At 41.7% G+C, this 14,748-nt stretch overlaps 1 protein-coding gene across 2 annotated transcripts in view; it reads right to left on the minus strand.

Annotated features, from left to right (window-relative positions):
- Window positions 1-8,396, minus strand: part of MTM1 (myotubularin 1) — a 42,815-nt gene extending 34,419 nt beyond the window's left edge. The window contains exons 1-2 of one of the 2 annotated variants that reach the window (XM_048318708.1): window positions 8,337-8,396; window positions 6,405-6,556 (exon numbers count right to left, since the gene is read on the minus strand). The gene's annotated coding sequence lies outside the window, so the exon portion shown is untranslated. Of the gene's footprint in view, window positions 1-6,404; window positions 6,557-8,336 lie in introns of those variants that run through there. The other variant, XM_048318709.1, reaches the window with a different exon arrangement.
- Between the last annotated feature and the right edge of the window lie 6,352 nt (window positions 8,397-14,748).

Here is a 14,748-nt window from a genome sequence, read left to right on the forward strand (position 1 = left end):
TCCAGTTTTCCTATGTCAGAAGAGACTAAGTAACTGGAGATTTTAACTGGAACTCACATAAATTTAAATTAAGGCTGCACCAACCACAAGAGACAAGAGAGCACAAACAAGCCCTACAAAAATGACTTTTAAAGGATGTGACAACCCTGAATAGATCTGCACTGCAAAATGGAAATTCTGACTGCAGCAGGTACCAGCACACCCAAGCTGGCTGTTGATCCTGCAACCATAGCTACTTCAGCAGCAAAGCCACAGGAAGAGCTCAGCAGAGGCCACAGGAGCCCACCCAGGACCCTGGACACTCACCTCAGAGCCAGCCCACTGCCAAAGCTCAGAAAAACAGAAGCTTGTTTGGACACTCCTTATGCCTTCCAATCGCAGCGCGCTCCTGCTGCTCACACAGGGAACAGCACCAAGTGCTTCAAAAGCCTTCCGTGTGCTCCTGTGCCTTCTGTATTATTTCCTCCCCTTCCCGCACATTCACTAAGTTTGGGCTGAATAGGAGCATTACATGAGGTGAGATTCTGAAATAATCCAGAACACTGAATATAACTCACACTGAGATGTGGAAAAGTTAAAAGAAACAGGCAGAGATCCTTTCAGGTTCTCAGAAAAAATTTTCCTTGAGGAACCTGACAATACAGCAGGACAGAGCTTCCCTTCCCTCCCCTCCACGCTGCCACCTGCCCAGGCCACTTCAAGCAACAAGATGTGTGTGGTCTTGCAGCAGCTGTTTATATCTCTGTGCATGCAAATTTACTTTGCCTAAGATTCCCCCAACTCTCCATGAGACCCACTTCTTTAAACATACTTTACAGTGAGAATAAATTCATTATCTGACTTCAATTTCTATAGAAAACTACACTCTAGAATTACAACCAACTACTCTGTTTCATTTCCAACACTTTAATGATGCAAATTAGACTTATTCAGAGCTAATCAAGTTGAATAAATATGTAATGAAGATAAGGTGTTATCTGTCATGGTATTTTTTAAATCCATCAAACATTTTCACTAAAATTAGTGTCAGTTAATTTCATCAATATGCAAGTGGAAGAATTCTTCTAATGCTACAAAAATTTTGTTTTGAAATCCAGTCATACTTGAAAATCCCAAATACTGATAAGCGTATTTATAACCACCCACATTTCTGTAAGTAAACTATGTCCTAGTAATTAATTATAGAGCACTCATTAGACAGCATTTAGAACAGTGTCCACTGTTGGACACCAGTACAAGGCAGGCATTGATAAATCGCAACAAGTTCAGCTGAGGTTTCCCAAGAGGAACAGAACATGGAGCACCTGCCCTACAGCGAGAGGCGGAAGGAGCGGGGAACTGTTCAGCCTGAAGAAGAGACAGCTTCGGTGGGGACCTCACAGCTGCCCACTGCTATCTCTGAGGTAGTTGCTGAGAAGGCAGAGCCAGGGTAGTGGTGAGTGACAAGATACAACAGAAATCAAAACAAACTAGATTCCAGCTTGATTTCAGGGAAAAAGAACAACAACCCCCTTCTTTTGCACTGTAAGGCAGTCAGGCTGTGAAAACAGGGACCAAGGAGGTTGCAGTCTTCCTCTTCAGAGGTTTCTTACACCCAGCTGAATAGAGCTTTGAGCAACAAGGTCTGATCCTGCTTTGTGCAAGGGGTTGAACTGGAGGCCTCCTGAAGACCCTACCAACTTGGATTATGCTATGATTCTGTGATCTTCAGACAACAGACAAGATTAAGTTCTCATTAAAAGTACCCATCAAACAAGGGCACACCCTTAAGGAAGTGAACTTCACTGTATCAAGAGAAAACAAGTTTCCAAAACCATTTAAAACGAACATGAAATATTTCCTTTTTTAATATTATTTCTTTTTCTGTCTAACTGTAGAAGCAGCTTCTGGCAGCCTCCCAAAGTAATACTGCCATGAACAATTCAAAGAACTTACTCCACCACAGTCTTAAAATAGCTACAACTTTCTCATTATCACAGAGCAGCAGTAGTCCTTCCACACAGGGAGAAATCTTTCAAGTAGTTTTCCACTGCAAGCACATTTTATTCCCCAGTATCACTTGTGTATTTCTACACTTGCACAAATATTGATAACCTGTCAAAGCTCACACTTGACAGCAGCTGAAAAGAGAGTTACTCTGCAAATTTAAAACAAATCAGATTTGTGATTTGTGTTATTCTGCAGTTACAAATAGCTGAACATTCATTCCTCAATCGAGAATAGCAAGGAGACAAAGCAATTTTACTGGATTTAACTTGAGCTAATAAACAAAGCTTTGTTAAAGTTATCAGAACTTAATATAGTAACACTATCAAGAAATGGAGGCTCCAGTGATCTTACAATAACAATTAAACTACTTGGAATCTGTATTTTCATTAAACATGATATTTATACTTCTGCTTCCTAGGATTCATGGGAACGGAGAGACACAGAGCAGTGTTTGAAAGGCGTGCTGGCAGAGTTTTCTTTGCTATAGTAACAACATACAGAGCCAGTATGAATATACTGCCTTGTGTTTCCCACAATAAAATTAAAAGTATAAAATACAAAGTCCTAAAACCAAAGGCATGTCTGTCAGAACCACAACTGCACAGAAGAAATAATACAAAATATGTAGGACTTCAGAAATAACATTCAGACTAGAGCAGAACTCTAGGAATTTCTAAGACAGCATCAAAGTTAAGCTAGGACAACCATGAAGGAAAAAGGGAAAAAAAAAAAGTAGTGCACCCTAAGTATTAAGCAGAAAACAACATAAATCCTTCACAAAATATATATGGAAAAGCAGCAGTCCTGAAGTGTCAAGCCAACAACAGCATCTAAGTTATCAGGGTCACCAAAATAAGCATCAGCATTTTTAACACTAGTAAATAGGTATTTAATCTAATGAAGTCAAGAGTAGTCATTCATCTTACTAAAGGTTAATAAAATTTTAGGACAAGATATAAAGACATACAGGGGTACAAAACAAGTCACAAGAAAAATCTAAGGCAATGAAGGCAGTTTTCCAGACATCAGCTGTCCCTAACAAAACAGCACCAATCAAACAAAATGAAACATAGTGAGACAACAGAGCAACAACCAACTATCAAGTCCACAGAAATAAATACATCTCTTTCAAACTCATTTAACCAGTTATATTTTACAACAAGGAACTACACTCAGAAACAAAAATAAGGTAGCAGAAGTCTCCAAAGTTACAATGCTACAAAAAATTAGCACAAAGCAGAGCATTCCAGTTTCAAAAAAGGTACAATATGCAAACAACTAAAACCCCACAGATAATCCACACCAGAGAAATACTTGCTGATACATATTTCCAAAGGATATAAACCCAACAACAATTTCCTGCAACAGTGAAAGATACCGATGCAGGGGGAATTTAGAAGCAGAACTCCTGGGGATGGAAGGGACCTCTAGTCATCTGGTCCAATCCCCCTGCAATGAGCAGGGGCATCTTTAAGTAGATCAGGTTGCTCAGAGCCCTGTCCACCCTGACCTCAAATGTTTCCAGGGATGAGGCATCCTGTCTGGGCAACCTGTGGCAATGTTTCACCATCCTCACTTTTCCCTTTAACTAGTCTAAATTGACCCTCTTTCACATTAAACCATCACCCTTGTCCTATCCAAACAGGCCCTGATAAAGCTTGCGCCCATCTTTCTTCTAGACCCTCTTCAGGTTCTGGAAAATGCTATAAGGTCTCCCTGGATCCTTCTCTTCTCCAGGCTGAACATCCCTGACTCTCAGCCTGTCTTCACAGGAGAGATATTCCAGATCATGATCATTAACCATAATGTTGTTTGTGCTCTCTTATCGCAATTGGTAGACCACAGAATCTCCTATTTCTTCTTTACCATCACAGTTACAGGGTCTAAAATTCTTCCAAGCATAACCTCTTAGTAATGGAGGCCACAGCCCTCACCTTTGCTTGAGTGGATCCTCATGATTCTACTGATCTGAGACTGGACTGTGCCACCAGTTGGTCTTCTCCCCTTGTGTCTAAATTACATTCCCTATTCACATGTACTTACTAAATCTACTTTTTCCAGGGAAATCATATGAGTTTTCAAGTCTCTTTGAAAGCCTTCCCAATTCAAGTTGTAACCAGAACACACAAAGCGTGCCAGCAGTGCAAACTTCCATGGAATACTGTCCATGTAGAATCTATCTGCCCTTCTGCACCAAAGTTTCCAAGTCAGTTAAATCAAAAAACTGTATCCTACAAAAAAAGTAGCACAAAACCCCTCTCAATCTGAAGCTGTTTGCTCAGCACCAATTCTCCACCAGGCTTTCCATCCCTAAGAAAGATGCACTCCGGAATTGTTGCCAACTCTCTGCTAGAGTGTACAGCAGCTGCACAACTCAACACGGACTGCTGAATTTGTTTGTGAAGAGCCAGAAACGCTCCCTCTCCCAGAAAAAGCATTGTCTTGTTCTCTAACGTGCCCTGCATTTGACAGGACAAGTCATTGTCCCCAAAGGATTCAACACAAACAAAATCCACAACAGTCAAGTGACGGCTAATTCACCAAACAAATTACAAGTGCATCACTTGCCTCCCCACTCAGATTTTACAGGCTCACTGTAGAAGGGCATTTTCAGGATATTAGAAGGAAGATCTTGCACTAACAAAAACTGGTATCCTGACAGTGGAAATCTACAAATGGCAGCAAAAGAAACAGCTTGGCAGAAAATTTCTCAGTGCCACCAGATGCTAAACACTTCTATGTATAACGTTCCTAAAAAGAAAAGCCTCTTGTAGCTTGTACATGGAAGCCAGGTATTGAATAAAGAATAGCTGGAGGAAGCAAAAAAATCCTCAGATCTGTCTTGACTGATATTTCTCCTGTCAGCATTTGAACTTTTTTGTTTTAGTGTCTTAATGTTTCAAGGAATTTTACTCCCACCCTTTATTCAAAATAAATCACAATTTCCAACAAGACCTAACATAAAGGTCTTTAACATTACTTTTTCTAATTATTAACCCAATTGCTTCCTCCTTTCAAATTACATTGAAAACATAGCTTAGAGTGATATCCTAGCTTTTATCCTGGCAAGCTTTCTTTTAAGAAAATTACAAGTCCTCTCACAAAGAGAGGTGACAGTAGAACACATGCCATCATGGATCTGATAGTTAGGTATTTTTCCTGCTTTATATCACCATTACAAAGGAAAAAAGTACCTTCTTTAGTAGCAAGAAGTGTAATTATTAGCTAAGGCCTGTTTACCAGCAATTGCCAAGAGTCCTATTCCTTGCAATTTATGCTAACAATCATTTCTGTCCAGTTTTACCCACTTATTGCTAATCTTGTATTTGTTCTATGTGTATCACCTTTCCCTTGCCACGATTATCTTTTTTCCTAGACTGCTTCTTAATATTCAATCTGGTAGCCGAGTTCTAAAGTGGAAGTTCAGTCCTGTGAGTGGATCAAAGGAAGCAGTGGTTTTCCCTCTACCAGTTAAATCGAGCTAGATTAGGTGGCATGACAGAAGTGAGTGGGTTTCTTAAGGAACCATTTGTCAGATTACCTCTAGAATCAACATTACATCTGTAGGAAACCTGTGCCTGAAGGCTGATCTGTGGCTTTCTAAACCCACCCAGTCTATTTTCACTACTTTGCATCCCCTGCAGGGAATGCATACCTCCCACATTGTCAAAAGCTGATGCACTTGACAGGAAAGCCTATGGGATAGCAAACACAGCTTCCAAGTTTTCTATTAAGAAAGCCTTCGGTTGCTCCCTGCTCATTCTTCTTGAAAGATATCCCCTTAGGCCACTGTAGTTCTATTGCTAAAGATTTAACTGATGATTCCACAAGCAAAATGGAAATTGTATCTGTTACACAATGATATACTGTATTTAAAAATGACACTGTAACAGTTAAAACTACATCCCCTACTCAGACTTTCCTCCCAACTTTCCTTTAAGAACATGTACAACCCATCAGACTCCTCCTCTGCCATCTGCTGTTTAGTTCCCTCTTCCACTACATAATGCTAAGGAGAAAGTACCATTCTGAGCTGGTCTGTGCTTAAAAAAGTAGACTAAGTACACTATGACGTCAAAGACTATGATGAAGTCATTTACAAACTGATGTTTGCTTCCATCCCTGAGAAAGGGGAGATTGGCACTACCCTGCCTAAGTCATTCACGGGGCAGCACCACACTGCTGGGGGTGCTCTCTTTCAAGCAACAGGCAGGGACTTCGCTGGGCACAGAAACTTGGATCCTTTCCACACTGATGGGTCCAGTCACATCCCAGTCTCTGCTGTACAGCCTTTCCACACACTACATGCAACAACACAGCAAAAACGTTGTGCACCAGTTACTCCAATATCGTTGGGAAAAAACCAGATCCCACCTTACACAAAAGTGTACTACAGTCTACTTAAAGGCACTTACTTTTGTTCTTGCTTGCTCAGAAGTCTCCAGATTTAACAAGTCATATCAGCTGTATAAAATACAGATGCCCACTTCAGTGTCAGATGGCAGGAAAACTGTGTTCATTCCTTCAACTTTCCAACAACATTTGACTTTTGTGCTGTAGTTGGCCCCTAACAGGAATGGAACAGGTAGGAAGACATTAGCACTGCCAGAAAACATCAACTGCCATTACTTTTAAAAACTTCAGAAAGGAAGCAAAATCCCAGAATAGCTGCTATTAAAAACATTCTGGAGAAAGGAAACAACCAGTACTAGTTCTTTTTATGGTTTACCTTATGTCAGGAGGTTTGGCATCCAATACGTGGAATTGAGAACTTTCTCTTCTAAAATTCTAAGAACTGGTTTTAAAATGTTGCTAAGTCAGTTTCTTTTCCCAAATACACTTAGGAATGACTTTCATATGAAAGTTGCCATGTAACTTGGCAAAGTCAGAAGGAATAGACCATGAAACAAAAAACTTATTTCTACCCGATTCAAGTTCTTCGAGAAATTAAAATTAGTATGTTGTGTCCTTTAAAACAACACACACAATATTTACAGTTTTACAGTCACTTCTCATTAAATCAGTCGTGCACTCTAAATTAACTATCGGTAATTAACCCTGTAACTCTACATACAGGAATACAATAGCACTAGGGTTTGATCAACCCTGATGGTGCTACATGCCCATCTCTTTTGCAAGTGTGTTTTCTGTGAGTTTACTTCTGACCAAGCATAGAATGATAAACAGTGCAAAAAGGGAAAATTCTACTTTTTATTGAAAACAGCTCTATAGCTCATCTCCTGGGACACTTGCAGGGCCAGAAGTTCCGTGTATTAAGACTCTGTTAATAACTGTACAGCCTAACTTTTTTAACCATCTAAACCACAAATTAACTTTAAAAAGAAACCTATAGCAGGGAAGAGGTTCTGGTTTTACGTCATACTATTCCTGTAACATGAGATACCTGGTCCTTCAAATCTGGCTAATGATGAACAAAGGTATGGCCACTAGCAAGCAACGGGCACAATTCCTGCCCCAGAAAAGGAGCTGTGCCACAGAGCCAAGGTACTTTTTAAACATTCAGTTTTTTCAGTGCCTATTCTGGCAGCCAATCTACTGACCCACGACAGAACACTTAACACCCAGTTTGCCTATGCTGCTTTCTATAGCACTAGGAAAAATAGGGCTTTCTGTGAAAAAAGGTAATACTCTTCTTATGCTCTTAAAACACGTACACCTGAAAAAAACCCACACCAACAGACCAAAACCCACCAACTACACAAAGCAGAAAACATGCCTTTTGATTGCCGCAACACAAAAATCAGCAAGCAGAAAGTCCGTCATCTTCAAGAATCATTTCATGCTTTAAGTCAACTAAAAAGTTTGCTCTGAAATGGAAGGTTTCAGCTTTTCAGCTGAAAGAAGTAACATGCCTCAGAACAAAATTTAAGCCAGTCAGAAATGAACGCGACAGCGGCTTAAAGGTCTGAAGGCGAATCAAGAGCACTCGGGATATTCTCACATCACAGGAGACGACTTAACAGGAAAGGTAAAAATTACACTTCAGAGGTGTCTTCGCTGAGCCCCGACACTTCAGCAATGCCTCGCTCCCGGATGGATGCTGCACACCGGGGCGTGAGCCAGGAGAAGCCGGAGCCCAGCGGCCACAAACAGCCCGGGCAACCGAGCCCCGCCAGCCTCTGGGCCTCACCGACACTCCCCAGACCCACGGACACTGCCCGGGCCCCGCAGCGACACTACCGGGCCCCGCACCCGACAACGCCTGGGCGCCGCACCGACACCGCCGGGCCCCAACGACGCACAGCGGCCCCGCACGGACTCTCCCGGGCCCCGCACGGACTCTCCCCGACAGCCCCGGCTCCGCGCCGTCCCTCACCCACACTCACCGCGCCGCCGCCGCCACCGCCACGGGCCCCAGCGCCGCGCTCACGTGACGGGCCCGCGCCCGCCCCACGCCGCGGGGGCTGCCGGGAGCTGCGGCCGAGGGGCGGGGCTGGGCTGGGCGGGGCTCGAGCCGGGGGCGGGGCCAAGCGCGGTGGGCGGGGCTGCCCCGAGGGGCGGGGCGGGAGCGGCGCCCTCAGGCCGTGAGGGCGGGCGGAGCCTCCATGGGGGCCCTGAGGCGCTCGGGGCCGGGGCCGCCCCGCAGAGCGGTCCCGAAGGAAACACCCGGGGAAAAGGGAGGGGAAGAAAGGGGCGTGCGGCCAGTGTGAAGCGGATCACGCTGGTGGAGTGATGAGAGACACCCCAAGCCTTCTGGATGCCCACTGGACACCCCTGAACACTATAATAAAAGGAGTAAACGATCAGAATGCTAAAAGAAGTAAAAGAATTGGTGATGTAAATGGCAGGGGTATCATTAATGTAAAATTAAAATGAAATTTAAATTGTCCATGAAATGGCCCATTGGCCCTGTACAGGGAGCAGCTGTGCGTGTCTGGAGGGCAAGTGGGGACCGGGGCACCTTCTTGTGGTCTGATGCTCTCTGCTCTCAGGGAAAGAGGATTTGTGATATTGTCAAGCCTTTTTGATATCATGAAACATATTTTTGAGTTAAAATACAGCAGTGTGCAGCTTCTCCAGTGATGTGGCTAACACTAACTTGATCTCCCATCAGTGGAAGGACAATTCCTCCCTGCTTGTATGACCGGATACCACAGAAGAGCTGATCAAAGAAAAAAAATAACACAAGAAGTAACCTTGGGTTCGGTTCCTTTGTGAGCAATTAGGAGCTCCGTACTCAATTTAAGCAGATCTCACAGACCTAGCAGTGCTCCCCTTGCACCTGTGCGGCGCCAGCATTGGGGAAACATCATCCCCTGCATCATACCAACAACTATATCAAACATACCATATCACCTCTGCTTTTCCACGTCTTCTTGAAAAAAGTCTTCCTCCAGTTTAATTTTGGCAGTTATTTGTCCTCTATGAACAAAGAGTTACGCCATCTGAAGAGCTGACTCTGAGCTAAAGGCTCTTTGAGGTGAACCATGCATTTGTACCAGGCAAGAAGTACTTTCAGAGGAAGCCACAAGACAGTAATTTTGACAATAATTTTATGCATCATTTTTAGGTGTCATCTTTACTATCAACAATTTACATCTGGAATTCCAAAAACTTAAGAAAATCAAAACCAGAAAAACACAGGGGAACTGGGCTGGTGCCTCTTATGACAGAAAAAAAATGTTTTTGGAGTGAAAAATATTTTTCTACAATAAGCATGGAACTGTGTGTTTTACATTAATAAGCAGCAGATGTAAGCAGTGAGCAAAAGGAGATGAAATATTCACCTCCCCTCACACAAGCAGTCTTGTCTGTTGTCTTCTGGTATGATACACCTTTGCCTCTGACATCATTCTCTCACCAAAGATTAGCTAAAACATCCACTGATGCAGTTTTGAAGTCTTGCTTTGATGTATTCCAGTGTGGTATTTCCAATCATAAATAATGTATTGCTTCATATGTGTATATATATATATATTTATGTACAGGTCTACATATACATGTCTGTATACACACAGAGAATCCTTCGTATTTGATCATTCTGTCAAGGTTTCATTCAAATCACGTTTTAAAGGTTTTTCTCTGTCATCATGAGAACTAGAAGGATTTTTTTCCTTACTCATTTCTGACACCTCATGACTCAGATCACTAAAAGTGCTCTCCACAAATGTTCTCATAAATTTATTTCCATCAATTTTGTCCTAGATTTTTTCCAACCTGGCTTATGCCCTTTGCATTTCTTTCAAAAGACAAAATCTCAAACAGCCTCTTGCTCATATGACCTTTAATGATCACAACTATTATTCCACCTGAATCTGTCAAGTGAAATACTCTCCACCTCTGCTCAGTGACTGACCTGTCCTTTTTTTTCCCTCCTACATTTCTAAGACACCTACTGGCACATTTTTCAGGGACTGTTTCTTACATGCCTTCTAGCTTCCAGTCAGTATTAACCAGACCTTTCTCCCTGGGTCGCTGCGCTAGCCACTCCACGCTTTATCCCCAGCTAATGTGTACATTTGCCCACAGCTCAAATGACCTTTTCCACTCAGTTTTTTTTCCCAGCTATGCCTCCTCCTCCTCCTGCAGATTGACTTGCTTTCCTAAAAAACTTTAGCTTGTACCTCTAGTACCTTCTTATGACTCTTCTGTGGGACTTCACTTTCCGCTGCATGCAGTCACAAATGTCCTGTGAGTCCCACACCTGTGTGGTCAGGCACCCAAAGGTGATGTGAAGTGGAAGAAATGTGCTTTGTCCCCTGACTGATGATTCAGCCAATAGCTCCTTGGATCTACAAGAGCATAAATTATTAATATTTTGCTAATAATGTGGGACATGAGTGGGGTTCAGGGATGTTTAGGCTCTCTCTGTATTTCTGAGCCTGGTCCTTGTCCTGTTGTATTGCAGGATATGGTGCCTTTGTTATAATCAGCCCAGACAGCACACAGATACTCCAGCCTCCAATCCCTGGACCATCTGGATAAAAACTGGTTAATTGACAATGCTAAGTACAGTTCAGCTCAGTACAGTTAAAATAGTGTCAAATCTTCTCCCACAAGTACTCTCTACTTTATCTATGACGCTATTATCTGCCTGTATGTAATCATCTTTGACTCAGACCTTTCCCTAGCCCTTTATGGTCAGACTATGTCTAAATCTGTCCATATAGCTAAAACTCCCATCTTCTCAAATCTCAATTACTGCAACATCCTTTCTCTTGGCCTTGAAAAATATAACCTTGTCTTACTCATACTTATTGAGAACACTGCTACAGTGGCCATTTTTCTTAGTCTGGCATTCTCACTGTGTTATTCCACTCTTTTCATCCGTGTGCTGGCTCAACCTACTCTATCAAGTGGATCCTTACCTACCTGTCTTTACTTTGGAAGGCCTTGGCAGCGTGTGTACTTGCCATTTCCATTCCCTGCTGACATTTAACTGCAGCTTCAGTCAGCTCACAGTGCCAGTTTTCACAGTCCACTTGTAATACGTTTAAACAGGTTCTTTTGTGCATTCTTTTGGCTGCCTTTTATTTCCAAGGATCCTATAAACAGCCCAAAAGTTACTGGTAGCTTTCCTTGAAACCTCTCCTTAAAACTTTTCCTTCCTGTAATGTCTACAATAGAGGGTCACCAGTCTTTATGCTGCCTGTCCTGCCTATATTCCTCAGTTCTCTCATTTCATATTTTGTAAAGTATACAATTGTTGACCCTGATTACACACCAGGGTTTTGCTGCACTATGGTAATACAAATAATAAATACATATGTGAACTGAGATGCCGGGGGGAACGAAGGTATTATGAGATTGATGATATCAAAGTGCAATTTGGGATCATAACAACACCTGATAATAATATTAACTTGTTTTCCTACTATTCTGGAGAAAAAAATAAGTGGAGGTGGGGAATCTGCATCTTTAAATCGAGCTCATAGGTCAAGTTAAAGATGATTTATGCCCATTTACCACACAATAATTTTCTCTTCCTGTTTTCAGTTGCTATCGTGACAGATAAAATGGAAAGGACAATGCAGTGTTAAACATCAAAATCCACAGGTATGTCTGTATGTTTACATATGTACATTTATTTTCCTTTTATGAGTTAGATATTAGAAAAGATATGGTATATCAGTGATTCTTTTGTTTTTCTAGCACAGTGCCACTTACACCCTTTGTTTCCTGTCATTGTCCTTTGTTTGCTAACCTGATGTTTATTTTTGTCTCTGCTAAATAAAGACCGCTAGATTTAATTCTTTTAAGCTGTACTTTAAGACCTCTTTAACCTATTTCTGTCTAGCTTTTCCCTCAATTAGCCTAATCATTTCTTTATCAAGTAACATGTCACCAAATTAAACACATATAGCACCCAAACCCAAAATCTGCCCCTTGCTGCTTGGCTCACAATAGCAATAAGGTGAGTTATATAAGAGGCTTCTTGTATTTCTGGATCCTGCGACTCCCAAGGGCTGGAAATAGCAATTGTATTTTGGGAAGCATTTTCAGAAACACCGACTGAATACTTGTTATTGTGATTTCAGGCAGATGATAGCTCCCTTTCGGATACCTGGGTTTGCATACACAGCACTGCTGTCACCAAAACCTGGCACTTGGTAACTGATGCATACATATATATACCTGTATATGTGTATGTACATAAATACACACATCTGCTGTCACCACTAAACACATACTGATTCCTTGTCTTCAAAGACAGAGAAAATTAGTATCAGGTATTTGCTGATTCTATATTTAGGTAGGAAAAAAACCCCCTTATCTTCTCTGTGCAAATATTAGAAGCAGTTAGTATGTTTTATTTGAGAAATAGCTGCATTTCACAGAAAGGCAAACTCATTCTCATGTGTATCATACTTAATTTGCATAGAACATAAAGGTTTTAAGAGAACTGGAGTATTTGGATTAGAAGAACCAAACAAATGGAAGTTAGTAATATCCACTGAATTACCCGAACTGTTAGTGGAATTAATTTTAGTAGAACAATGCCACAAATTAGGAGAAATAGAAGAAAATCCTCTTAAAGTAAATAGCACACAAAAGCATCAGCTTCCAGTACACTTCCTATTGCAAACTGCAATAGAAAATTATCTGTTAAATGCATAAATACAGCTTGTAAAAGAGAAGGACCCTTTAGACTAATACCTGTTAAGTGCTTTGCTTTTGCTCTGTGCTTTGAAGTTCTGTGAAGGGCTGAGGTTTCATATAAATCCTGGAAGAGCTCCAGTGACACAGCTCAGGCAGCTGAGACTGCAGGAGTGAAGTGGTTAAAGTTAAAATACCTTGTAAAGGCAAAAGCATCTTGGCGTCAAACAGTTTTACCAGCAAAAAGAAAGCTGTGCAAGGTGGACTCCCAACACCCTGCTTCTACGGTCAAGGTCCACACATGTGGAGCTTTAACTACAGTAGTGTCTGAATCACAATTCAGCATGTAAGAATTATTTTAAGCATCATTTTAAGTATGCGAATGAGCGCAGCAGAGACAGGCTGTCACAGCAGAGTTAATACATGCTCCATTCAGAAATACTCTTTGTTCCATAGTTCAAGAGTCACAGCAGTTGATAGGGCAGGACAGGAAGCCAGCATTTCCTACTCACAGTGGAATAACTGCGAATTTTGAAAACACAGCACAGCCCCTCTCAGTTGTCATCCCACAACAAAGGAGAGGTAGCTTCAAAATTTGGACAAGCTCCAGACAGCAGACTGCAGTTGCTGAATGGCAAAGAGTCTCGAGGTCACAGGACCAGCTAGAGATCCTGCAGAGAGATCAGCATTTTGAAAGCCTTTCCTCTTTAGAATAGTGCATTTGTTTAGATCAGAACATATTTTTGCTTGATTTCCATGTTAGTATTGCTGTCATATTGTCAACAGCAGTGACTGCTTGTGCACAATCGGCAACCAATGAGTTGGCAAGCTGTTCCAAGCACCACTGCTCACCAGAGCTTTACTGATTTCTGTTTCTCTAAAGGCCAGTTGATCCAATAATTTGGAAGAAATTCTGCACTATCAGGTGTTAGTGATGACCTTCTTATTGGAGTCAAGCCTCTGTCAGCAGAGGCTGCCAATGCACAGCTCAAGGAACTGAGAGGAGCTTTGAGTTCGCCAAAGTTCATGCTTTATTGATTCTGGTTTAATTCAAATTTCCCTTAACCATTTTGTAGGGAAAAAATGATCTAATCTTGTTATTCTGAGGTGTTAATCTTTATAATAAAAAAGAAAACACACCACCATAGTCAGTTTGCCTAAATATGGCATGGTGGGAAGAAGAGAAACTGGGTTACAAATGCAGTTTTCTTTCCCATTGTTAGAGAAAATTGCCATTTGTGGCCAGGATTAAAACCAACTGACACTCGTGGTGTTAGCAGGAACCTCCACTGCAGCAATCAATGAGGATCTTTCTCTTAAGTCCTATGGGACCAAGGATCATTCCTGTGGAACTGAAAGAGCCATACTGCTGTGGATCATCTGGCCTGGCAGATCTTTACACTCTGGTGAATAGGAGAAAATAATTTTATTATGAAGCAGAATGGCTTTAGTTGCTCTAATGAGGGAAACAAACCCTCTCTCAGCTCTGCAAAATCACTGAGACAAAGTGGGGTCTCAGCAGCCCTGAATATCACATCAGGTGCTGATATAGGTTCTTCAGACAATTAGCAAAGATTCAAGCAGCCACCTGAAAGAAATAATGGCTTTTATTGGAGCTAATGCAGTCATTTCTTCCATGAGGCTTCTTGTGAATAATTCTTGCTGGAAAAATTGTACATTATTTCTTTTCATTTATATTTT

Source organism: Corvus hawaiiensis, chromosome 14, assembly GCF_020740725.1.
Source record: "Corvus hawaiiensis isolate bCorHaw1 chromosome 14, bCorHaw1.pri.cur, whole genome shotgun sequence".
Lineage (NCBI taxonomy): Eukaryota > Metazoa > Chordata > Aves > Passeriformes > Corvidae > Corvus > Corvus hawaiiensis.